Source organism: Myiozetetes cayanensis, unplaced genomic scaffold, assembly GCF_022539395.1.
Source record: "Myiozetetes cayanensis isolate MyiCay16 unplaced genomic scaffold, myiCay2020 scf12, whole genome shotgun sequence".
In the NCBI taxonomy this organism is placed as follows: domain Eukaryota; kingdom Metazoa; phylum Chordata; class Aves; order Passeriformes; family Tyrannidae; genus Myiozetetes; species Myiozetetes cayanensis.
Window position 1 is genome coordinate 4,940,188 of NW_026086826.1, and position 25,192 is coordinate 4,965,379.

The window sequence follows — 25,192 nt, forward strand, 5'->3', positions numbered from 1 at the left end:
TCCCGAGGCGCGAGGCGGCGGTGGTAGGTGCCGCGGCTGGCCGGGCGCCAGGGGGCCGGTGCCGCGGAGCACGCGCGGGGGGCGGGGGGAGCGCGGCGCAGTTGCCAGAGCCGCTGCCTTTGTCTGAGGGAGCAGCGGGCGCCGCGATTGGCGGAGCGCTGCGGGAGGCCCGGCCAATCGGCGGGCGGCGGGGCCGGCCGGCTCGACGGCGATTGGCCGGCGGTGCCGGTTACCAAGCGGGACAAAGGAAGGGGAGCGCCGGGGCGAGAGCGGGGACGGGGCGCGGGGGGACCCGCAGCGGTCCCGCACCCCGGGCCGGGCATCCTTCGGTGCCCCGACACCGGCAGCCCTAACGCGACCCGTGGGGGAACGCCTGCTGCCCGTACCGCCGGGGGTGCTGCCCCCTCCTCCCCCCGAGCCGGTGCGCCGCAGCGCCGGGCCTGCCTGCCACCCCGCTGCGGGGACGGGGTGTGCGGGCACAGGGCGCCCTGTGCGGGTGGAGCCGCTGTCCCCATGCCCGGCTGTGTCTGACCCCTCAACCGCAAACAGGGTTCTTCTCCCTGCCCTGCCTGTGCAGGGCCCTGTCAGCTGCCTTGCTGAGCGATCCACGTAATAACCCGACCATTTCAGAGGGCACCGTAACTGAGGCGGGTGTGACCCCGGGAAAAACCCAGCGCGCTTTCTAGTGACATAACCAGCGGGGAAAAAACCAAACAAACCAACCAAAAAACAAAACAAAACAAACAAAAAAAACACCAAACTCCAAACAAAACCAAAAACAAACCCCACCAACCGCCCCCCCAAAAAAACACACACACACACACAAAACCCAAAAAAACCACCCAAACACAAACCCCCCAAAAAACCGCGCAGGAAAAGGCAGCACACTGGATGTCTGTCTCTCATAAGCTTTGGGATAAATCTGAGCTGCGAACACGCCCGAAACGGAACCCCAGCCTGCCTGGCAGCCACATCCCGATGGGCAGCCACAGCCCGCAGCCCGCAGGCACCGGCGGGAGGCAGAAGTGCTGCCAAGCTCGGCACTCAGCCCCGGCTTTAGCGCGAAAAAGCATCCTCAAGGAAAGGCTAAACGAAGTTGAGAAATTCAGGATAAGTCCTTTCCTGAGACCTCCAACCAGCGTCACAGGCACAAGGAGGGACAAGACCTTGATCTTGCGGAGATGTCAGGGAATGCTGGAAAACCCAGCGCTGAAGTTGTCTGCTTTATTTGCACTTCAAAGCGTGGAAGAGCAAGTGACGAATAATTTCTCCTGCTCTAGTATTAGGCAGCAGCTCCTGAGGACGCCCTCCTGGCTTGGGTGAACCCGAGGGTGACTGCAACACTGAATAACTGAGAGGTTGTACCCGATGTAAGAGCATGAGGGAAGATCTAAAGTTTGCTGATGTATCACAACTTCCACAGCCGGCAATTGAGAGCAGGCTGCTCCAGTAACGGAGCTCCTTGAGGGACGGACAGCTGCAGAGGAGCACAGGGCTTTGATTCAAATCACTCACTGGATATAAATTAATTTTATAACCCCATCCACAAATTCTGATTAATCCGTGATAGCCAGATACGATTCCTTTTTCTAATTTTTAAATTAAATTCCTTGGGCTGATACAATATATTGGCTCCAGCTTGTTCAAAGGGAAATGGAAGCACAGCCCACTCCCCCAGAGAAATTTAAGTTGGTGCTGTGGGTACAAGCCATTGGCTGCCCAGCGACAGCATGTGGGGCACCACACAAGGGTCGGGCATGGCTGCAGCTGGAGAGGCGGATGCTGCTTTGCAGACCCTGCAGAACTGAAAAAATGGGGCTGCAGTCCCTATGGCAGCCCCCAAACTTAGATTAGCAGCTCTGGCAGAGGTGGGGGAGGAGGCAGACTTGGGTTGAAATTCATTTTCCCCCTTCCTGCACCTCATTATAAGTTCCACCCACATAAGACCTAATTACTTGGCTTTTATGCTGGCAAAGTGGATTTCATCCTTGCTGTTTCCCATGGTGGTTCCCTTCATTTTCATGGCGGCACTGATGGTTACAGCTTATTGATGTTTTCACTTTAGTGATTTAAAGCAGAATACATTTTGTTATTAGCACTGGTTTCTCTCATTGCTGCTTTAATCAAAGATGCAATTTAAGGCAAAGGACTGTGTGTAATGGTAAACAGTAGGATAATGCCTTGAGAGAACAGAATATTAATGTGTTTTTATTTCTCAAAACTGTACTTATATCTAGGATTGCTTGGCTCCCAAGACCCACATATGAGGTGCTCCCTTTCGAACCACAACACCTTCCTTGCACAAGGGGTGAGCATAGTGTGCATGTGTGTGCTGAGGGGGGGAGAGGGAGGCACATGTGCTGCCCCACACACTGCTAAGCCCCATCTGTGTGTGCCTCTCCTCCGCAGGCACAAGGTCTGACCACCGAGCATCACGGCAGCACCCACGGAGAACAGACACAAAACCCGGAGCACGCCGAGTGCTCGGGAATGCTCAGGGTCTGGCTGAGCACTGGGTCACCCCAAGTCAGGAAAAGCTACGCTAAAACACTGAACTAAGATAATGATGATTGTGGGAATGCTGGAGGAGGGGACCTGCTGCCCCACGCTAAGGCTGAAAGGCAAGGAGTGAGCCCGGTGCCTGCTGCCTTCCCGTCATCCCGCATCGGCGGCCATGCACTCACTCACTTTCCTTCCCGGGGATCTGACAATTTGCATTTCAAGGAAAGATTAAATATTGAAGTTTTGAGCGCTTCCATGTGCTTCAGGAGGAGCCAAACAGACCCGCGCTGGAACAGGCTGAACACAGAAAAGCCATTTGTGCCAAACTGCTTGGTTTCCCCTTTGCAGAGCCATGATAATGTGATATCCGACAGCTGAATGTAGGCCACAACAGGCTTTTATAGTTGGAGGGGTGGAGGAGGGAGGGAGGGAAGGGGCTGAATCCACAGTGCTGCCAGCCAAACACACGAAAATGATGAGATTTTTGGGGCAGGCTGGAGACTCCTGGCCACTCCCAAGATCCACATTAGCTTCACTGTTAGCACAAGCTCAGGGCCTGCTGGAAGGGGGAGCTTGGAGAAGGTAGAGCAGAAAGGACAACTCCCTGGCCATCAGTAAATGCTACATGAAATTCCTGGCCTTGTGCTGCACAGACACCGTGGAGGATGGGCCATGACTGGTGGCCAGCTTCCCACGGAGGCAGCCGCACCTTGCAAGGAACAACCAGTTGCAGCAGTTTGGTTTGGTTTAATGGATTCTTCCTGCCTGTTTCTCAGCTCCTGGTGATGAGGAGGAAAGGCAGGAAGGTTGGTATGCTTTGGCCTAGACACTGCCACTGGGGCCTCAGTGTGGCTCCGTGCACTGCAAGCTAAACCTGGGCCTTGCTGGTGGGAAAAGAGGTGTTGGGAAAGTCAGAGGGTCATCCTGCCTTCCTGAACCAGAGAGGTGCTGACAGCATGGGGACAGTGCAAGCACCATCTTCCCCATCAATTGTACAGTCTGAGGCCCAGAAGTACCACAGAGACCACAAAGCACTTGCCACCAGATCAAGAGTATTAATCCCTGCAGGGAGGGATGAAGTAGCAGCAGCTTCCCCCCACACAACCTCCAGCACCTTCATGTGAAATGTAATGGGGCTTTTTTAACAAGGATTGTGCTTCCTCCTCCCTGCTTTATAGTCATTTAATGTCCTAATAGGCTGCAAAACAGTTGCCTCACTCCACCCCAGATGCGGCCACATTTCTGTGGTGAGGAAAAACTCTGGCAAGTGTGCCGAAGTCGGGTGCTTCGGTTTGAAAATTATACATTGCATTAAAAACCTGTATTAAAGAATAATATGCGGTCTGCAAAAACATTCAAACAAAACACTTCAGCGTTAGGAAGTGTCTTATTTACAGCGGTGGGAGCTGCTTGTGCCCTTTTCCCTCCCCTGTCCACAGGGTAAGGATAGAGGTTGGGATAGGGGCTCACGTACGTAAAGGTTGGAGCACAGTGCGTGCACACAGAGCTGAGCTTGCAAGGAATCATACATTAGGCATTTCCTAACTTAAAAGCACTTGGCTTTGTATTGTAAACAACATTCTTTTAACTTAGGAAATGACATTTAAAAAAAGAAGAATGAAGAAAAAGATCTTTTAAATAAATGTCTACAACGTAGGTTGTTGCAGCTGGACTTGAGGTATTTCTCAGCAAGGTTTGGGCTGGCCTTTCCTCGCCGCTCCAAAGGCTTCTGCCCAAAAAATTGCGGGAGTAACGGTCCAGGATGGAAGCAGAAAGCTGCTCTCCTGTGAGGGGAGAGGAGGTGCGTGTGGCTTTTGCAGCTGGATAGCGTATTCCAACCCTGTGGTCTGCACACTGGTGGACACATCTGCACCAGAGGGTGCCCAGGGATGGGTGTGCAAGGGAGTGGGCACAGGGTGGGGTGGCGGTGGTGGGGGTGAGGGAAAGGACACGCAGAGCTGAGCTGTGCTGAATTGCTGCTTTGGCAGACAGCTCCAGGCCAGCTCTTTAGAAAGTTCACGTTCAGTTATTGTTTTGACAGGCTGCCAAAGTTTTCCTGAGGAATGCAGGCAGCAGAAGGGAAATGGTGATTTTCAAACTTTTTTTTTTTTCTTTTTCTTTTTTTTTTTTAAACTCAGCCAAACCAGAATGGAATTTCATGGGAAAAGTGAAAGGTACATCTCTAGCCTCGGGGCATCATTGCTGCCAAGTTTCAGGGTCTGGCTGCAAACAATGGAGGTGTCGGAGCATCTCCAAAGCAGTGCACCCTTGCACACACTCACATGTGCTCGTGCACACTCACACACACACTGGAAGCATCTTCTCTGACGGTGACTGCTCCCACCCTTCACCCAGTGCTCCCAGAAAACCGGTATTAACTCCCAGCGCTTTAGAAAAGAGTATCTGTGGTGTAAAAGCGGACAACAAGGCCAGTTTGCTGCCGATTAAAGGTTTGCAACTTGGGAGGACACTTGCGCGCTCTCCCCCACCCCAGTCCTGGCCTGCTGCCAGCTGCACATGGTGCTCCAGGGACCCCCCAACCCTCCCCCTTCTCCCCACACGCTCTTCACTAGGCCAGTCCCAGAGCCACAGGGTATTTTTGCAGGTCTTCCTATCCCTAGGAAGGGTAGGAAGTTGCAAGCTCCCCTCCTCCTCCTCCACAGAGGCAGGAGAGCAGCCGGTGAGCCGGGCTCTGGCGCTGCGGCACCCCGGGGTCTGCAGGGCTGTGGAACTGGGCTGGGGAACTGCCAGTTACCTTATATTTTCCAGTACACTAATTTCTCTTGTCATCTTGCCAGTGACAAACAGAGAGAGTTAAACAGAGCAATCCATTAAAGAAGCGGCCTGACAGACCGATTGTTAAGGGTTTCAGCGATCCCCATTTACACTGGCTTGAAAAAAATTTTGCCTCGAGCAGCTCCAATTACAGAATTATCGGACCACACTCTGGTCCCTTTGTGCACTTTGCATCTCTGTCATCGTTCCAGGCCTCTCTCTATTTAGTTGCTTGGAAATGGTGAGCAAAATGGAAGGAAACTTGTAACAAGTTCAGAGAAATTAGAAGGGGAAAAAAGAGAGAGAGAAAAAAGGCACCTCCCTGATTCTAAAGTCCTAAACCAGAACCCTTTTTAAATGTAACACTGTACAGGAATTTAAAATATTTTTCACTTCCTCTATTCATTGCTTTAATGCACTAGAACTACTTGCTTAGATTTTTTTTTTCCCAAGGAATGTACAATAACCACTCTGTAAATTCCTCAGGTCTGATTTTAAGAGGAACTGTAGAACTTTATTCATGGAGGGAAGAAATAATCCCAATACTTTCCTGCATTAACTCTTTCTTTTTAATAAAAATGGCAGAGTATGTTTCGATCCCAGCCAGTGATACAAGTGGCAGGAAGAGGAAATCAGTGGTACCTCTAGGAAAAGTGAGGTCTCGTCCCTGCTCTGATGCCATCCCACTTGGTGACCTGAAGGCTGGGTTGCCAGCAGGGGTTTGAAGGTGGCAATCTCTGTAGATTTGTTATTACTCTGAAAAAAACCCAACACAACAGCTTTCCTACACTACAATGGAAAGCTGAAGGGTTCCCTAATCCTTCACCCGCAGCTGAGACAGGCACAGTCCCCCATAATGCAGCAGCTACACGATGTGGACATTACGCCCCCAGCCCAACGTGATCTCACCTATTTACCTTCCAGCAAATTCTCCCATTCCTGGCTTCCTGAATGATTTCACCATCCCATAGCTAGTGTTATCCTAGTACTAGTACCCTTATATATATGTAATGTGTTACCCCAGGGTAAGAAAGCTCCCATCCCCCATTTCCTTACAGCTGAGATATTATCTGGTTTCACAAGGAGGGAGAGTGAGCAAAGCCACCCCTGGGTACTGCTGGAGGAGGCTGAGATCAAACTTCAGTGCTGATGCACAGGGGAATGCTGGCTTCCCTCTGGCCCAAAACAGAAGGCAGTTTCTCCTGGTTGAGTCCCCAGTCCTGCCATGCAACTCCCTTGGCCCCATCCCTTTCCCTGGGACGTGGTGGAGCTGACCTATCACTCTTTGTGTCCAGGGAACCTCGCTGCAAGGCATTCGTACTCGGAGCTTTGCCCAGCCCCAGTAACAGAGACTCCCATCCCAGGTTTTGGGTGGAGATGGAAAGCAGGAGAAAAAACCCCATAACAACCCTGGGAGCTCTCGGGGGCATTGAAAAGTCCTCTCATTTCTTATTAATCACTTATGCCAAGAATTCAAACGTCGGCAGTGTGTTGGCTGGGGTTGTTTTCCTTGCAGTTATCCACATGCAATTCATGCCTTGGAAAATGACCCATTTACCATCATGCATTGTTGCTTAGCTACACGCGCTTTCCCTCTAAGTTTTCCCAAATGGAAACATGGCTCTGTTTGCTTTGGAGATCATTTTCCCTGGCTTTCTCTGCTTTACAGTAAATAAGCAAAAGAAGAACAGCCTCTGAGCGCTAAGCAGGGAAATAAAACAAACGGCGTGGTGTAGGGTGATTGTTTAAAATCCAGCACATGAACATGATGCCTTCCTTGTCCAGCCAAGGCAATGGGCAGGGAGGGTTTGAGCAAAGGCAACTTGCAGGTCAGCTTCTTTAAGACCTTTTCTTGTCTGTCCTTTTCATTAGGGTTATTTCCCTGCTGAAGATTTCTGAACTCAAACCGGGAATTTGGTTGAATAATGCTGGGTTCCCAAGAGAATATTACTTCTGTGGAGGACAGGTGGGACTTTAGGACCCTGAGAACTCACTCTGTGTCTCTGCTGCCATGCTTGCCTTGAGGAGTCCTAGATATCCTCTACAAACATGCAGGATATACCCCTTATACCTGCAAACCACCTCATTACTTCGTGCCATTAGACAGGACATTTATCCATCAAACCCCAAGATTTCACAGATTCACTAAGTCCTTGTCGCAGTGGCACGGCTGGAGGTGGGCACAAGTTGGCAGATCAGCCACTGCAGCATGAAGTTCAGCTTCCCAGCACACCAGGTAAATCCTGTGGCTGTTTGCTGGAATCCTGAGCCCACCAGTGCCTGTGCTACACAGATGTCCTCCAAAAAACACGCAACAAATCCAGAGCATTTGGAAAGCATCAGCTTTACAGCCTGTGCACGGAGGGACTGCACAGCACGTGTGTGGCTGGTCCCCTGTGTCCTGGGAGCACTGGTCTTGCTAAGCATGTGCCTTCGGGCTGAGCTGTGCTTGCATCCAGGATTTCCAGATGTCCAGCAGTTCATCTGTTCCTCAAGGATCAGACAAAACTTGCAACATCTTCGGATTTGAATGAGGACAAAGCTTTTGGGTAAAACGCAGCTGAGTCTCCCTCACAACACATAGATTGGTAGAGAACACAGTGGAAAACCTTTTGTTTCCTGGTGCCATGACTGTGCACTGGACACGAGCTCTTTGTAGAGCGCTGGGTGCCTGCAGCTCTCAGGAATGGGATGCCCCAAAGGGTGAGCTCTCCCTCTGCCTTCTGCTGACAAAGCACAGAATGTGTATTGTCACCAAAAAGAAAAAGGTGAGAGACGGAGTAAATCGTGCAATGCTGATTGCCAGGCCAATACACTGGTTTAAGGTTTACTACAACTGGTTTCCAGGCCAAGAACCTGCCAGAAAATGAAGAGGGATATTGTAGCTATGCAAATCCCAGCCGGTGGGTTGACACATCCCAAACACTGTGAAGAGCTGCTAGCACCTGAAGAAGCATCTTTACTGCCCGGCCACTGGGAAGCTCTTATCTTGCTTTGGGAAAACAATACAGCTTTGTTTGGGGCAATACCTCCCCGGTGAACGGCCTCTCAAAAGTGCTTTGAGGAGCTAAGTGAGTGAAAACAGTGTGAGAGGGAGAGGCAGGGGAAGGGAAGAAAAACTTGCTGCTGCACTACAGGAGGCAAAGTTGGTGGATAACTAAAACCACTAAATAAGGAGCTAGGAGCTATGTCAGACTGAAAGAAGGAAACTTGTGACCAGGCTCCCTGCCACCAGAGGCACCCCAAGACAGTGGCTCAGTCACAAAGCAAGAATCCACTTCCCTGTGCCCTATTTCCCTGCAGCAAGGATGAGGATGCTGTTTCTTGTGGATGCTGTCTGGGCCTGTGGCACTCCAGCCTTCTCCTGTGCAAAGGATCACTCTGGCTCAGTGCAGACTGGGCACCTGCCCTAAGTCCTGGAGCTGAATCAGGCCAAGGACAGTTTTAATGAATGGAATTCTCCCTGGTTTTATTATTTTTGGAAGCCTGGAAACACCTGCCTATGGCTCAGAGAAACAAAGCAGGCAGGATAAATGTCTGGCAGCACCTTCCATTTGTTCTGTGTCCTTCCTGGGCAGCCTTTGGAGCCCAGCCCTGCCAGCACCCTGTGCCCCCCATGTTTGGTTTGGAGTTGGCCCTGTGAAAAATGAACATCAAAAGGGCTCTTTCAGCAAGGGCTATTTCCACATCAAATGCCTACCTCCAGTCCTGAGCCATCAGGGAGAGAGCTCTTCATAAAAAGAGAGGGAAGATTAATATTATTTTTCAAAAGTATAATGGGAGGTTTCCACTCCCCAAGCACTTCAGAGTTGGTTTTTGCACAAAGTGGTAATAATTTCAACCCCAAAGGACAAAGAAAAATACATTAGAGGAGGTCACAAGCACCTGAAAAAATGGTTGGTCTGAATAGAAATGTTCAGGTCACTGTCACTTTAGGGGCTGGAAGAGGCTGCTACTGGGAGACTTTCCCATAGGAATGTGCGCCCTCCATCCTTGCTCAGAGCAGCAGGGGGTGTTCCAGATGCCTGCTTGAGCATGGGGAGGTGGGGAGAACCCAAAGATGGGCTGTCGGACCTGCAGACTGGTGGGCGGGGGAAGGAAAGGAGAAGGAGCCGAGAGGATGCTGGAAGCACCCTGTTGGGCAAGAGGAAAAGGGAAAACCCTGTCATCAAGTACAACCCTCCTGAGACTCTACAAGAGAAAGTGCGTCAGGAATCCGTCCCAGCGACTGGCTGGCAGCGTGCCTGGACCGTGACACGGCTCTGCCTTGGAAAGGCACCTGCGGCCTCAGCGTCTCCCTCTTACAATACAAGCACAGCATCACAGGGGAAGCACAGTCCTGCAGCTTGACAGCAAGTTTCTGCTCTGTGAGCATGAGCCATTGGGCCAGACGAGTGTATGAACAATTATTTGATCACTTCCACTGCAGGAACCAACTTGACAAATACCTCCGATTCACATGCTTGCAGTCTGCTTCGGAAAAAGCAGACTAGGAGCAAGCTCTCACCCTGGAAAATCCCTTGCCTGTGTCTGCTGTGCATCCTTTCCCATGCTGGGAAAGGTTGGGCCAAATGCAGTACATGCTGTGGAGCTGGCAGAGCTGCTCTGAGGCAAATGTCCCCAGGCTGGTGGGTCAGGGGTGGCAGGGCTCAGCACCTGGGAGGTGGTCTGCCCCTGGGTGACTTAGTGCCTTGCTTGCTTTCTGCTTCTTGGTCATTCAACAGAATGAATCTTTTGCTAGTGAGTACCTCACCTTCCTCTGGACTTGGGGTGCAGATGTGAAGTGAGGTGTGGGACAGTCCTTGCAGCCCCAAGCCTCACAGTCACTAATGGCATGAGCCCCTAAGTGGTTTTCACTTAAAAAGTGGGTAAGGACAAAATACTTGTGGGTAAGGAAATGCAAAATGTGATCCCGAGAGCTCAAACTCTGCTGGTTAAATCAGATCTTGCCTTTCCCAATGCTTGGAGTTACCCATCCATGCAGAGGGCTGGAGCCCTTACCACGTAAATCCCACTTAAGCTCTAAAGAAAGTGCTTCATTGGTGCTTCAGGTTTATCCAATGGCTACCACAGGGACAAAGGTTTCACATTCTCCAAGAAAGCTGAAAAGTCCCCCAGTCCCTTTGCTGGAGATGGGAGCTGATGGCCAGAGGGCAGTGATGGGAGAAAGCAGCAGCAACAGAATGGTCAAGCAGCAGTTTGTGGGACTGTGCTGGCATCACTGAGTACCCCAGGATCCTTCCTTGGCAGCTCCCCTGTGCACCTGGAGCTGAAGCAGGGGGGGTGACAGCAGATGCTGCTCCTCTCCCTGAGACATCAGCTGCCTCCAGGAAGGTGGGGGAACCCTGGGAAAGTGGCTTTGTGTTGATGACGGGGTTTGACACGCGGCAGGTCAGTGCTGGGAAAGCCAAGGAGCGCGCTGGAAACAGGAGACGCCTGTGGCAGATGACGGTGCCAGTAGGACATGGCCGGTTTGCTGCCTGCGGGACTGCAAATGCTCTGCCCAAAACAACTTACTCAGATTTACTGTAAGCGGCAGCCAGGCCATCCATAGCTTGTGGTGAACATACCAGCCCTGCCTGCAGAAAGGGCTGAGGAAGCCAAGCTGGCCCCTTGCCCGGCAGGCTGGAGAGGGGGAGCAGGGGGGACTCTGCAGCCCTGCCTGCCTGTCCCGGCACAGCACCCTCAGCCCGGCACCCTCTGCCCACTGCGGGTCCCAGTGCCAAGTTCAGAAAGCACATAAGGTGGATTTTCTCTCACCAGGTGCTTTCTGCACCCAGCCTAAGGAGAAGGTGATACTGTGGATGGAACCCCCCATGCTGATTCTGCTGCGGCGGCACTGGGGCAGCTGAGCGGAGGAAAGGCAGGGAATTCCCCAACCGTGGCAGGAGCCCCTTGAGCGGCACAGCAAAGGGACTCAGAGGCCAGGCTGGGTGCTGCTGGCTGGCAGCCAGCTCATCCCTGGGGCACCCGGGGCCACGGCTGAAGGGAAACCCCCCCGGCTGCGCCCGGCTTCCGGCCTTTGTGCGAGCAGGAGCCGGTGGCGGGGCGGTGGCAGTGGGATGGCTGCCATCGTGTCACCCTGGCCGGGGCTGCGCTCGAGGCTCCCGTGTCCTCGCGCCCCGAGCGGTGCTGCTCGGATGGAGAGAGACCGTGCAAGGCCTGGCCGAGGGCACTCGCCGTCCCCTCCCACACAGCCGTGCCGGGAGGGAAATTTCCGATACCGCCCGGCTTCCCAGAAGTCAAGGGGAGGCTTCATCCCTGGCTCTGCTGCCTCAGCTCACGCATTCCTGCCGGCTCAGCCTGTGAACCTGGCACGCGAGGCTTAGCACCGGCAGCGTGGGGCGAGGCCGAGGGTGGGCAGCCCATCAGGCCAGGCTCTGTGGGCAAGTGAGCCAGCCCTTCTCCTGGCCACTCTCCCAGCCAGAACATCTTCACTGGAGGGTCGCACTGGTGGGCTGTGGGGCTGCCGCAGAGCAACCAGAGCCACGTGCTGCCCAGCACCAGCCGGCTTGGTGACATCAGCCCGTGCCATGTTGCTGTCCCCCGGCTGCCCCAAAGCCTCGCACCAGGATCCCTTATTGAGGCCCTGTGTCACTGTGCTGTGAGGTGCCATAGGGGTGGGCTGCAGGGCCAAGGGATGGGGGTTTTGTCTCTCCCCTCCCTGGCATGGAGGCAAAGCATCCTAAGAGGGAACACCCATAAGGGGAGGGATTCAGCTGGCATGAGCCACAGTGCTGGTGCCCACCACTGGGCATCAGTGCCCTGTGCTCTGAGGACTGCGCAGGTGATGGAGGATGCGGTTGCTCTGGGGTGGGGTGGGGAGTCACAGGAGCATGGCCTTCCCCTGCCTTCCCCAGCCACCCAGCGCTGGCTATAGATGTTTTCTCTCCTTACAAGAAATCCAGCTGAAAACAAGAGGAGCTGTGCCAGCCAGGTGGCTCCTCCAGAGCATTTGCCTCTGCTCTGCATTTCAGCAGCAGTGATTTTTGCTCAGAAACGTCCAAATTTTTGCTCTGCACAAGCTCTGATTTTGAAGCCACCACCACAGAGCTCCCACGGACTGAGGGGCTCCTGGCACTCGCCCATCTCCTGCCTGTCCTGACTGCAGGACCTGTTGCCAGAAAAAAGTTGAGTCTGGGGCTCAAATGTGCAGCCCAAACCTGATGTGCCCAAGGGGAGGAGCGCTGACCCTGACCTGTGCAGCCCTCCAGCACCAGTTTGGGCTTAACCCTCTCCTCTGCAGGAAGATTTGAAGCCTTCCAGTTAAATCTGGGAAGGAGTTAGCAAGTCTTTGTGGCAGGCGGATTAGAGGCAGAGGTAAATGCTCCTGCTAAGTGTAATCTGGCTGGTTAAAAGCTCAGCTCAGCCTCTATCCCAGCATTGTCCTTGCTTCTTATAAATATAAGAGACAATTCTGCAACCACACATTTTTCCTATTGCCTACTTAGAAACACAAGAGACTGGGGAGAACCTGTTGCCCTCCCCCCTCTCCCCAGGTATCATCAGGGTTTATTATCCCCCCACCCCCCACCCCCAGTGCCCTCCTTTCTCTGGGATGGGTTCCATGCTGGCAGTCTCTGATCCTGCAGGTGCAGCAGGAGGGGGATTACAGCTCGTAGGGCCACACGTCAGGGCAGGTGAAGGCAGCAGAAGCTCCCAACATTGGGGAAATGGGACTGGGGGTGAGAGACAGGACCCTCTTTCTGCCCACAAGCCAGGGCTTCCTCCAACCCCATGCCCTGGGGAGCCCTCTGGGTGGAATGGGGCAGTTGTGGTGGGATAGGGACTGGGAGGTTAGGGGTTCTGGTCACTGTGGAGCATATAGTAACTCAAAACAGTAATGTAAAATTATCATAACTGTATAAAAGTAGGTAACAGTTATCTGATTCCCCATAAAACATCTGTCCTGGAGCTGGTGGCACTATGGGGGCACAAGAGGGTGGCAGCTCCACCTGTGACCCTCCCTGCCCTGGTCATCCCACCCTGTGGCAGAAGCATCTCTATCTGCACTGTCTTCTGCAGGTGACAAGGCTCCTTGGGCAGTGCTAACCAGGACCTGTGTGCTGACCACAGGAGTTTGTGGGTGCCCTGGAGAGGGTCTCTTGTTCCCATGGCTGGAGGGTGCACAGATGACCTCTCCTAGGGGATTATGGCTGAAGTGGGGGGCTTTCACAGGGAGTATGAGCAGGCAGGGATCAGGCTCTTACTGGGATTAAGGTATTTTCCATGCATTTAAACTAGTTGTCACGAACCTAGAGCTACCTAGGAGTGACTGACCAGAGCACAGCACCAAAGGCACAGGGGAGAAGGGCTGGGAGAAGCTAATACCCACCCTGACCCCCACCTCAGGGCTTGCAGGGAGCAAGGGGAAGATGCTCACAGAGGCTTGGAAGCCCCCAAAGCCCCAGGGATGATCCACAGGACCTCGATTCAAGGAGACATGAACAGGTGCTGCCCAACCCCAGCAAGATGCCTGCTGATGGAGGAGAGCTTGGGGGGCTCAGGGGGGACAGCAGCAAGTGCCCAGGGAGACAGCAGAGCACCGTGCCCTCTCTGGGGCCAGGACAGAGGGGTCCATTCGGGAGGCGTGAGAGCTGGGTGGCTCCAGGAGCTTGGTAACCTTAATCCTCCCTTGGATTAATGCTCAGGGGAGCTGGGGACACTGTTTAAACCTGCCGGAGTGAGCCCTGGCATTGAGTGCAGAACTGTGGCGGGGTCGGAGGGGGACAGAGGGCACAGGTTAAGGACAAGAAGAGGGGCAGGCAGTCCCGTGGCCTGATCTGACATGCAGCTTCAGATTTGGTGGCCACGTTGCTGGGCTCTGCCCTCTCTGGGAGCAAAGGGATGGGCAGTCTGATGGCCAGCTCCGTGCTGGGGTCACGCCTGGCAACGCTGCCTGGCTCCAAGAGGCTGCTGCTGGTCTGGCTCTGCAGGGCCTCTGCAGGCTGAACCCCTTGAGTCAGCCCAAGGTGGAAACCATCTGCCCTTGGAAGGATGCTCTTCTAGGGGAATGCCTGCCTGTGATGAAGCCTCTGTGATGAAATCCCTCTCTCAGGATAAACTGGCTTCCCTGGGGCTGAGCTTTCAGCCTGGCTCAGAGGAGCAGTGCTGGGATGCTCAGGAATGCTCAGACAGCCCATGTTCTTACCCACACAGACCCCAGGCTGACCCCAGACCTCAGTGGAGGACTACCTAGCTCGTGGCATCAGGAGGCACTCCCCTCTGGAGCCACTGGCATTGCTGGGGTGCTTGCAAGCCCACGCAGGGACAGAGCAGCCTGGCTGGCAGCCCTGGCAGAGCATCCTTAGCCCCAGCTCCTCACCCAAAGCAGGTGCAGAGCCCCATGCAATCCCCTGTGACACCTGGTCCCATCCTACCAAGGACCCCATGCCACGTCCCCAGCCCCAGCTGAGCAGGAAATGCCCCATGGATGCCATTAGAGGAGGTTCCCATCCCTTGGCAGTGCGGGTGCAGCTTTCTCCTGAGCTTCCCCTGGTCCGAGCTGTTTTGCCAGGCAGCTGGCTTCAGCACAAAGGTGCCACCGAGGTACAGCAGTGTCCCCTGGACTCCCAAGTCACCAGTTACACCTCCTTCAACCCTCTGCAGCCTTGGGCCCTCATGGGAACCTCCTGTCCTGTGCCTAATCCAGCTCCATGCGCCCCAACCCTGCCACCTGTCCCAGGGAGATGGCACGGGGCATTGTCACCCATCCCGATGTGGCCAGTGTCACCTTGGGTGCCTCCCTGGTGGGCTGGGAGTGGCCTTGCAGGGGCTGCAGGTGCTGTGTGCTGTCCCCTGAGGCAGCGAGGCAGGATGGGATGTACTGTCCTAAGTGGCGTCTTAGCTAGATCTGATCCAGCCTTGCAAAGCCACAGCGCCTTCAATTCCCTTAGCACTCCAAATCTGCTACTGTGCATCTAAGCGGATTATTTTAAATACCCCATGATGGACTGCTCCTTTGTAATATAAACCAGCCTTGTGTGTCCCATTCCCCTCCTATTTGCTGTGATTTAGCTGCAGCTGTGACAGCTAGAAGTCTCCCCAGCTCCCTCTGCTCCCTAGGAAACATCCCTCCTACCAGCCCCTTCCCCAAATCCTCTCTCCCCTGTGTTTCCAGATCACAGGGATGCTCCCCTCAGCCACATCCTTTCACGTCTTGGGGTGAGTGATGGCTGTGGGATGTGCTGCCCCAGAGCTGTTTCATCTTTACCCAGAGCTCAGCCCCTGCACCAGCATCACCCCCACCTGCCCCTCAGGGCCAGCCTCGGCTGCTTTCGCCCTGAGAGGGGCCACAGAGGAGCCCTTTTGGGTGGGTTCTGCCAGTTTTCAGGTTTTTTGCTCGAGCTGACTGGCTCTGACACCTCAGCCCTGCCATGAAGTCAGCTAAGCACAAAAGCATCCCACCTCCCACTCCCACTGTGCGTGTGGGGTGGTTTGGGAAGCATGGGGACCGGAGGGGAGCCCACCCAGCCCCGCTCTCGGCAACGGCAAAAGAAGCCACCACTTTTCCAAGCGCTTCCCTTTGGGGCTTGTCTGATTAATGAGGGCTTGTTATTTCCAAACTGTTTGAAATCGTGTTTATTTTATCTGCCGCTGGATTCCTCTGACTCAGGGCTCATCGTTAACTGCCAAAGATGAGTGACAGATCCCGCTAATTACAGCTAATGATGGCCTTAAAGGATCTCTGTGCGCACACGTGTGTTTGTGTGCACACATGCCAAGGGCCATTTATAATTTAAAGTGGGGAGAGTCGTTAGCATAAACCATGCCCAGATTAATTGCAGAGAGCAGCCTCTCCAGGGAGGATGCTCACCAAGAGGCTGTGGTTTCGAGCACTGGATGCTGAGGGCGGCACAGGCTGCCTGGGCAGCACGGTCCCGAGCTGGGTGCCAGCCTTGGGGACACCAAATCAAAGCCACCACATAGGAAATGTTTGGTGCAAAGCAGCTGGTAGGGACCAGGGGACCCTAATATGTGGCACAGAAACAAGTGGCTCAGAACTGTGTAGGGCCATGGAAGCTGATGTCCAGCCCCTGGCAGAGCTCTGTGGGGTGTTTTCCAAGTGGGAGGAGCACCATGCCCAAGAGACCCAGTTGTGCCCCAGTTTCTGTGGGAACAGGCAGCTGGAGGCCTCCCTGAGGACAAAGTAGCTGCAGGAGCACAACCCATTGGTAGACAGCAGAGATCTCTGAGCTGGGGGTCTGGGGGTAGCAGTGCTCCCTGCCTTGGAGAGATCTCTCCCCTCTTTAGTCCCTGGGTAATCCAGCCAAAAGACTTTGCTTTTACCTTTATTCCCAGGAAGGAAAGAGGGAGGATGGAGACAGTGAGGCTTTCCCCACCCCTGGGCTGGAGGACGTGCAGTGAGAAGCAGTGGCTGCAGGAGCTCATGGCCACCACCCCGGCAAGGAATCGGGCAGGTGGCTGCTCAGAGAGAGCAGGCACATCCCATGGACAGGCTGACTGGGGGACCTGAACAACTTTCCACAGCGAGGTTTATTCCAAGCCCTTCCCTAAACCAGCTCTCCACCTGCCTGGGCTGACTTTGACCCATCCCTGCAAAGAGGGCGCACAGGGACAGATCCACGTGTCCCCTGGCTCCATCTCCTCACCCTGCCTCTCCATGAGGGTCCAGGTGATGCCCTTGCCCCCTCTCCCAGTCCTCCCATCTCAGGTCATGGAAGAAGTATCCAGTGGGAAACCAAAACCTGTTCCAGATGGCAGAAGGCTCAGCAGAGCAGAACAACTGTTCCCCAGCCCTTATCTTTCTGCAAACCAAATCCACCTTTCTTGGAAAAAAGTAATTCAAGCTCCTCGGTCTTCCTCCGAGCTGGCGAGTGGCGAGAGCGAAGCACCAGCCCTGGCTCCCCAGGGAGGGGAAGCGCCATCCTGCAAAGTGCTTCTGTATTGGTCTGTGCCACAAGAAGGTCTAAATTGGAAATGATGGCAGCAGCAAGCGCCAGGATGCCGAGATGGACTCTGGGGCCTGCACAAAGTGATTTCAGGGGCTGGATGTGCCTGGCCCAGGTGATCCCTGCCAGCACAGGACACTGCACTTCTAATCCTGATAAAAGCTGGGTGGAAATGATTTGGACGAGGGCTTTTGGCTTCCAGATTCAGGTCAAGACTGATGGCTCATGAACTTGTCTCGGATCTTTTGAGTTGTTCTGGTCCCCAAAACACTCAGGTTTCTCCTTCTGAAACACTCCAGATGTTTCAGTTTAAGAGTCTTGCAGAAACAGCCCTCAGAGGGTGTTAAGCAGAGCTCCCCTCAGACACCTGCAGCCACTCAATGGTTGTCACTGCTCCTGAAAGAGCCCAGCAAGGTTCTTTGGGCAGGACCAGCTTGGGCTGGTGCTTTTTGCATTATCCCCCTGTCACTGGGGGTTTCAGTCCTCCAAACCCTGTTCACACAGGGGTCCTGGGCGCTCATGCTCTCCTGTCCCCACTCTCCCCCTGGCACGGCTTCCTTTACCATGGTTCTCTACCATGGTCTTTCCCAAGTCCAAGGGATATGTTTTTCCCTCTACACCATGGCCAGGGATGGTCAGAGCCATGTGAGTGTGGGGTGTGTGACAGGGCAGTCCACCACAGGGTCCTGGGCCTGGGCACCACACTGCAAGCTGCTTGCTCAGCAGCATGTTGAACCCTCCCCAAACAGCCCCTGAGCTCACCATCACCCAGTGAAAGAGCCCAATTGCAAAGAAAACAGGGAAGCAGCTGAAAAAATAAAGGCACAGCCATGGCACTGTGCAAGCCAGGTCGGAAATTTGGGATGGTGCCGAAGCACAGCCCCGGATGCTCCTCCCGCCCCAGGGCATGAAGAGCCAACACAGAATGGAGAAATAAGAGGTACCAGAGGCCAGAGGGAAGGCACCCTGCTGATGGCACCAGGGATGGGCAGTCAGGACTTGTGGGTCCTCCAGGTACTCAGGAAGAGCCAAGGATGGTGCAGCCACATCTGTGTGATGTGAGATGGAATGATCCAGCCCTAGCTCCGTGTGTCCTGGGAACAAGATGGTGCTAGGCAGTGAGGGGCAGTGAGCTGCCAACCTCTGTGGGTATCTCAGCTCCTTCACCACCTTCAACTCTCCCCAAATGCCAGAAGTATCCAAAAGACAGAGAAATTGCCCAAAGAACAGCCATAAGTCTCTCCCAGAGACTTGGTGTAGCCTTGGCCATGAGGCAGTAACTTTTTGAGCTGAAGAATGAATAGAGATGAACTGGGTAGACACAGCTTCGCTGGGAGAACTGGAAGGTCAAGCAGCCTTGAGGTCAGGATAAGAGGCAATGCCAGTGCCTGCCTCCCAACCCTGCACGTACTGCTGCCAGACTGGGACCACCAAACTCATTGCACCTCTGCCCTGGGCCTCTGGGTATCTCCAGCATTAGCTGGCCTGGGGGCAGGAGCACGTCATGGCAGAACTCCGAGCCCCTGGCCCTGCCGGAGCGGGCAGGGTGTGGGTGGAGGTGGCGGTCCCTGCCCTATCTGCCAGCCTCTGGGATTAGCTGTGCGGCATCGGGAGCAGCTCTAGCAGTGGCTGGGTAAGAACAGATAGACACAGATAAGGCAACCTGAATCCCAGGGACGGCGAGCCAGCTTCATTAATCCCCGTGCATCCAGGCGCTGACGAAGATGCTATCATCCCATTTCCCTCCCCAGCAGCTTGCATGTGGCTGTCAGTCCTGGCTCACACAAGGACAAAACCTGGTGCTTGCATGGGTGGCCCCTCTCTCCCAGAGCTGCGAAGTGGTTCCTACGTTCCCCTGGGGACACTGCTGGTACATGGATGCAGCCAGTGCAGGGATGCACAACCTGCACAGGGATACAGCTGGTACAGGCATTCACAGGCAGTGTGGGGCTCCACAGTCTCTACAGAGAGATATGGACAGGGTAGGGATGCAACCAGGATGGAGACCCCCAACAGTAGGGGGACACACAGCCAGCATGGGGACCCAGGTGATGGGGAGAACACACAGCCAGGTTGTGGACCCTGCCAGTCCAGGGACACGATGCAAAGGATGGAGACCCATGGACCATGTGAGGACATGCAGACAAGATGGGGACCCAGCTGGCATGGGGACACATGCAGAAGGACCCTGTCGAGCCCTAGGGCATACTGATGCTGCAAGGCAGAGGATGACCAGCAGTATCACCCACCCCTGTGATGGCCTGGGCCCCACATCCCTCCCCAGGCTCTGGCTCTCCAGCTGCAGTGAGTAGGAGGGTTCAGCACTGTACAGGCACACAGAGGGAGGGAAGCACTGCCAGGTCCCTGCTGTGTCCCCATCGTTGCCATGCTGCAGGCTGCTCAGGGATGGGCACAGCATGGCATTCCCCATCCCGTTAGCTCTGGCATGAAAGCGCCCGCCGCTGCGGCAGCGGGGCCTGGCCATGATCCCCACTTCCAGGTAAACACACGGAACAAGCGGCTCTCCTTCCCTCCCTGACCGGCATTCCTGGCTGCACAGACCCACCATTCAGCCCCGCCACCCCACACAAACCCCCAGTGTTTGGGAGAGGGCTCGCGCTCCCGGCGGAGCTCCGGGGGGGACACGCTGCGGCCGGGCACTTGACACCCGGCCAGGCTGGAGCGGGGCCAGAGGGCGCAGAAAGAGACGCTGTGTTTTGGCCAGATCCTGCCGTGCTGGGGCAGGGGCAGAAAGGACCCCTTGTGTGCATGGGACCCAGGGGTGCCCCCACCCCTCAGCTGCAGCCAGGGTCCCACGAGGCTGTGACAGTGGTCACCAGTGGGTCCATGGTGGGGGAGCCTGACGGGGTGAGGTCGTCAGAGGCAGGGGATGCCCTACTGCCATCCAAAGGATTTGCAATCCCAGACTATGGGATACAAAAACAGTGGAAGGGTTTGACCAGGGACACATACAAGTGGTGGCAGAGGCAGGATTGGGAGGCAGCTTTCCCTGGGCATCACTCTGCCACTTGCAAGGATGAAAGAGGAGAGTGCCAGATCCTGCCCCTTGGGTTCTTCTCCTCCTCCAGTCTCCTAACCCTATCCCCAGACTTTCCTTGGCACTGTCATGGGTCCATCCTGCAGCACAGCCTGGGATGCTTTGGCCACAGCAGGGCTCAGAGGACAGTGGATCCCTCTGGGGAACCTGGGACAAAGCTTAGCATATCCCTGCCTCAGCCACGAGCATCCCTGTGGGGCCAGGCTGAAAAGGAGAGCGGAAAGCAGGAGGCAGAGCCTTGATGCTCCAGCATCCCAGCTGTTCCTTCTGCTGCCTCTATCATCCAAAAGCAGCCATCAGTGCTGTCGCTGGGGGCATTGTCCCCTCCTCCATGCCTGGCACCTTCCTCCCTTGCTCTCCCTGAAAAGGTGGCTTTCCTCCCCAAGGAGTGCAGGGAAAGCACTTTCCACCACAGCAGATGAAAATGGATTCCAATCCAATTTTACCCTGGTACCACTTCAGTGATTTTGATGGAGCTGCTCTGGATGGGTGCCGGTTGGAGCCAGAGGACAGCTGTCGTGGCTCCATAGACCAGGGGTTTCTTATCTGTGTCACCTTTGATTACTGTAATTGAAATCCTGCTCTGATCTGAGCCATGCCCGAATGTTTCTGCTGCCTGTGCGTCTCTCGGCTCGAACAGCAAAATGACGTTAATAGATTTTAAAGCCAGGCAAGGCCTGTAAGAGCATTTCTGCCTGACCTCCCGGATAGCAGCCGACAGCCACCACTTACCCCAGTCCCGCTCTCAGCTGCTGGCACAGCCCTGTCACACCTCCTATGACTCATTTTCCCTCCTGAAAGCACAAATCCTGTCTTTCCCAAGAGCCGCTCATGTGTCTGCCGGGCAGCCTGCCTCCTCCCACCCCTGCAGAGCAGAGCCGGCACGCTCTCGAGGGAGGCAGGGTCCAGGGGTGCCGGCGGGATCAGCTTCCCTGCTCCAGCATGAAACTCCCCACGGGGAGCATTGCCCTTTCCTGGCATCTCCTGGCCAAAAGGGCAGCAGGGTGACGCGCTGCTGCCAATCTGCTGCCAGGCAGGAGGCAGGGGATGGAAATGCCACCACACAGGAGAGGATGCTGCTAGCTTTGGTGCCAAGCTGGAAAATCAGCTGTAGCTGGCAGCGTGACCGATACTTCGTCACCGTCCCCATCTTCTTTTGTGAATCCGCCCGTGGTGTTTAGCCAGAGCCACTGCAGCAGAAAGAGTGATTCCAGCCCAGACAGTGTCTGAGGGCAGGAGCTGGGAGGACACATGCACTGGCACACACACAGTCCCGCAGTTTGGCTGGGTGAGCAGCCGGCACGAGGCATAAGCCTGCCCTGGACGGTGTGGGACAGCAAAGCTGGTGGCTCCGTCTGGCTTGGGGAGGTTTTGCTCAGCCAGTCTGGCCTCTGGGAGCTGCCCCCTGGAGCAGGTGGTGGTGTCCCGGGTTCAAAGCTCCATCTGAAGAGCCCTGCAAATCCCAAGGGCCAAACCCTGACTGCACCAGACAACCACCCTGAACCCCGAGGTCTTCCAGGCTGGCAGCTTTCATGACCGAACAGCCGAGAGCCGGCCGGCATGTGCTGGCACGGCAACCTGGGCTTACACCAACGAGGATCTGACGGAGCCATTCCAAAACTTCGTATGCTGGCAAAAAGAAAGGCAGGCTGGCCAGACTGCAGGGCACTCCATCAGCCTGCCACCAGCATACACAGGACCTCCCCCTGAATCCTGGCTGGTCGAGCAGCAGCATTTCCTCTCATGCTGGCAGGTCATGGGCCGACGACACACACAATGCTTGGGGTTATCCAGGCCTTATCAGCTCTGGCCATGCAGTGCAGGCAGGAAAAGGGTTTCAATCCCAGCCGAGCCCTGCTTCCGTCAGGAACCATTCCCTCTGTCACGGGGGAGGGCTGGACTATGCCATGGTTTTGACACCAGGACTAGTGAAGCTGGGCTGTGGGGAGAGCGGGACCCCGGGGGCATCACCCTCTATCCCAAAAGCACTGCCAGGGTCCCTCCCTGTGCCAGGGAAGCTGCTGGTCTCCGAGCAGTGCAGCTACTCCTGCCACAACTTTGCCTGGCAAAGCAGCACTGGACATGGCGACCTGCAAAGCTTGGACTGGGAAAGGGCCAGAGCTGCTGAATCCCAGGGAAGGGGCTGCCATCAGGGTGTGCAGCAGAGGTCTGAAACATCCCACTCCAGGGAGGCATTCCAGAGCCCTGGCATGCTGGGAAAACTCCTGCTCAGAGCTCTACAGGCAACCTGAGAAACCCCACAGCAAAGCCCACCACTGCCAGTGACGCTGGGAAACTGAGGCAAGAGGAGAATCCAAGGGAGGCCTCCTTCCCTCTTGGCCCTACACTGCCATGGGACATCCTTCCCCGGGCTGCACCAGCCTCTTAAAGCCAGGTGGAAGAAGGCTGGCACGGGGTCTCTCTTAGTCCCTCAGCCCAAAATCACGGGGTGGGTGTGTGCCCAGCCCTTGCTCCTCCAAGCCCTCCAGCAGCACGCACGGGGTGGGAATAGGAGCTGGTGGAGGCACTGGCAAAGGCTGGGCTTGCTGAGATCCCCTCCCGCTCCATGATTAATTGAACACAGGCTAAAATTAGCTGCGGAGGCAGCACCCCTGGGGTCTCCCAGCAGCATCCCACTGCCCGCCGGCTGCCTGCAAGTGGGTCAGGCGGCAGCTGCCTCCCAGCTGGGCACCCTGGGCACTTGGGGGACCCCCATCCTCTGCTGACTGTGGGAGCACCGCTCCCTGCTCCGTGGCTCAAGGGAAGAAGCCTCCCCACTGCTGGCTGCCCTTCTTGGAGGCTTTTGCCTCTCACCAGGCAGGGCTGCGTTATGAGGAGCAGCTGGGAAGGCACGAGGCCGCCTTTTGGGATGGCAGGAGTGCAGATCTCCGTCATCTTCCTCCCCGTGCCTTCGGGGATCTGTTATATTTAGCCTCTCTCCCTACCTCATGTTGCTGGCTCGGCTCTGGCTCTTTTCCCTCCCCTTCCCCACTGTTAATTTGTTTTCTCTGTATTATTTGCAGATTCGGGGAGGCAGAATGAGGTGTTTCGGCACAGGGGACCACTCAGCCATGGGCTCCTCATGCTGCTCTCAGCCCGGGGCTTTTTTGGTTGGGTTTTCTCCTGGCTATTTTTAACCCACATCAGCAGCTCCGAGGGGATGAAACACCAAGGGGTAACGCAAATTGGAGGCACCCTGTGGCTGATGTGCCAGGACAAGGGGGAGGATGCTCATGGCTGCGCAGGGATGCTCCCATGGAGGTAGGGCAGGGCCTGGACACGCTTCTCCCACATCTCAGGCAGGCAGGGGGCTGCACCCCCTGGGTTGGCCCCACCTGCCAAGCCCTCTGCTCCCCCCTGACTCCCTGCAGATCCGTGTCTGCAACCTCCACTGTAACACTCTGACACGCAAGCTGGGGAGAGCGGGAGGCTGGGCTTTTCCCTTGGATCCAGAAGAAAGGAAACGGGGAAAAGTTAATTAAAAACTTCAAAGCCAGATCATTCTAATTTGGTTTAACACGGCAGGCCTGCTCAGTGGCAGTGCTGTCCCGGAGGTGCCTGCATGGGGCTCGGGCTGGGAAGTGTCCAGCGTGTCACATCACGAGGTGTTCATGGGATGTCACCCACCACCAGTACCACTGCAGACCTCCATCCCTGCTGAGCACTGGGGTGTGGGGTGCAGTGGAGCTGGGCTCCAGGCTGGGCATCTGGTGAGCAACCCTCCCAGGGACTGGATTTCAGAGCCACTGGAAGGGTGACTGCATGGGGAGGCTGTGCCTCAGTTTCCCCACAGCCCAGGGATGCCAAACCTGCTTGCTGGGAAGGTGTTTTCAAGGCATTTGGGCTGGGCCTGATCCCCACCTCCTGGCGTGATACCAGTGCCCCACGTAAAGCAGGGCAGGGCTGAGGGTCCTGGGGGGTGCAGGGGGTGCCTGCCTCAACAGGCTCCAGCAAAACAGGGGGACCTCATCCTGGGGTGAGGAGGGGACCCTGGCACCTCCAGCCACTGCTCTGAAGGAGGAAGGTGACATCTTTCTTGCTTAATTCTCACTCCTTTCTCCAAAAGGAGCCAATAATCCTCTCATTTTCTCCAGAAAGCTACGTCACAGGACAGCAATGCTCCTGCCCAGGCACTCTGCTGCCTTACCCTGCCTCCTGCCCCCACTTTTGTTTTTTTTTTTTGGTGGTGGGTTGTGTGGTGGTTTTTTTTGCAGAACTTTGGGCTGCATGGTGAGTAAAGGCATCCTGCTGTCTGAGGGCTAACGGCTTGTTGGAGAGATAATAAAGCAAAGGGGAGTAAATTAAAGTGACTATAAATAGCACCAGGAGAGGAAAAGGAGATGAAGTCATCTTCCTTCAGCTGAGCTGGTATTTGCATCACTTCTTCCCTTTGCCTTCCCCTGCCCCCTCACCCTGCTCGGGAAACAGCCCTCCCTGGACTCTGGGGTTGTGCTGTGGGCTCTGTGTGCCCCCTGGGTCCCCATGGGGCTGGGCAATGTCCCCCTGGGGTGTCTGCCCAGCGCTGGGGACTTGCTGGAGAGCACAGCAAGGTGGTTCCCAGGCTTCAGCCCACCTTTGCCATGGATCTGTGGCCTTGCCCCACGCAAACCAGTGCGTGGCCCTACACAAACCACTGCCTCCAGCTTGACCCCAACACTTCATCCCATGGTCACCACAAAGAACTTTCAGGAGCCATCACAGACCCATTTTTCTGCTCGCAGCCCATCCACAGGTGGCTAAAGAGGCCCCCCAGGAGCAGTGCCTGAGGGAAGGCATTCTGCAAAGTCAACCACAGCGAACCCACCCAGAAAAGCCCCTCCAGGAACCAAATTCCATAACTGACATTTTTATTCCTGATGATTTTAACGCCCAAGACTCCACCATCAGTCCCAGGACACACGAGGGAGGAGGGATCCTGATCCTGAAGGAGCCTCCCTGGAGCTAG

The 25,192-nt window shown here is 55.4% G+C and overlaps 1 protein-coding gene across 1 annotated transcript in view; it reads right to left on the bottom strand.

Moving 5' to 3' along the window:
- Positions 1-25,192, bottom strand: part of PIK3R3 (phosphoinositide-3-kinase regulatory subunit 3) — a 77,752-nt gene that overhangs the window by 32,651 nt on the left and 19,909 nt on the right. The window lies entirely within an intron of this gene.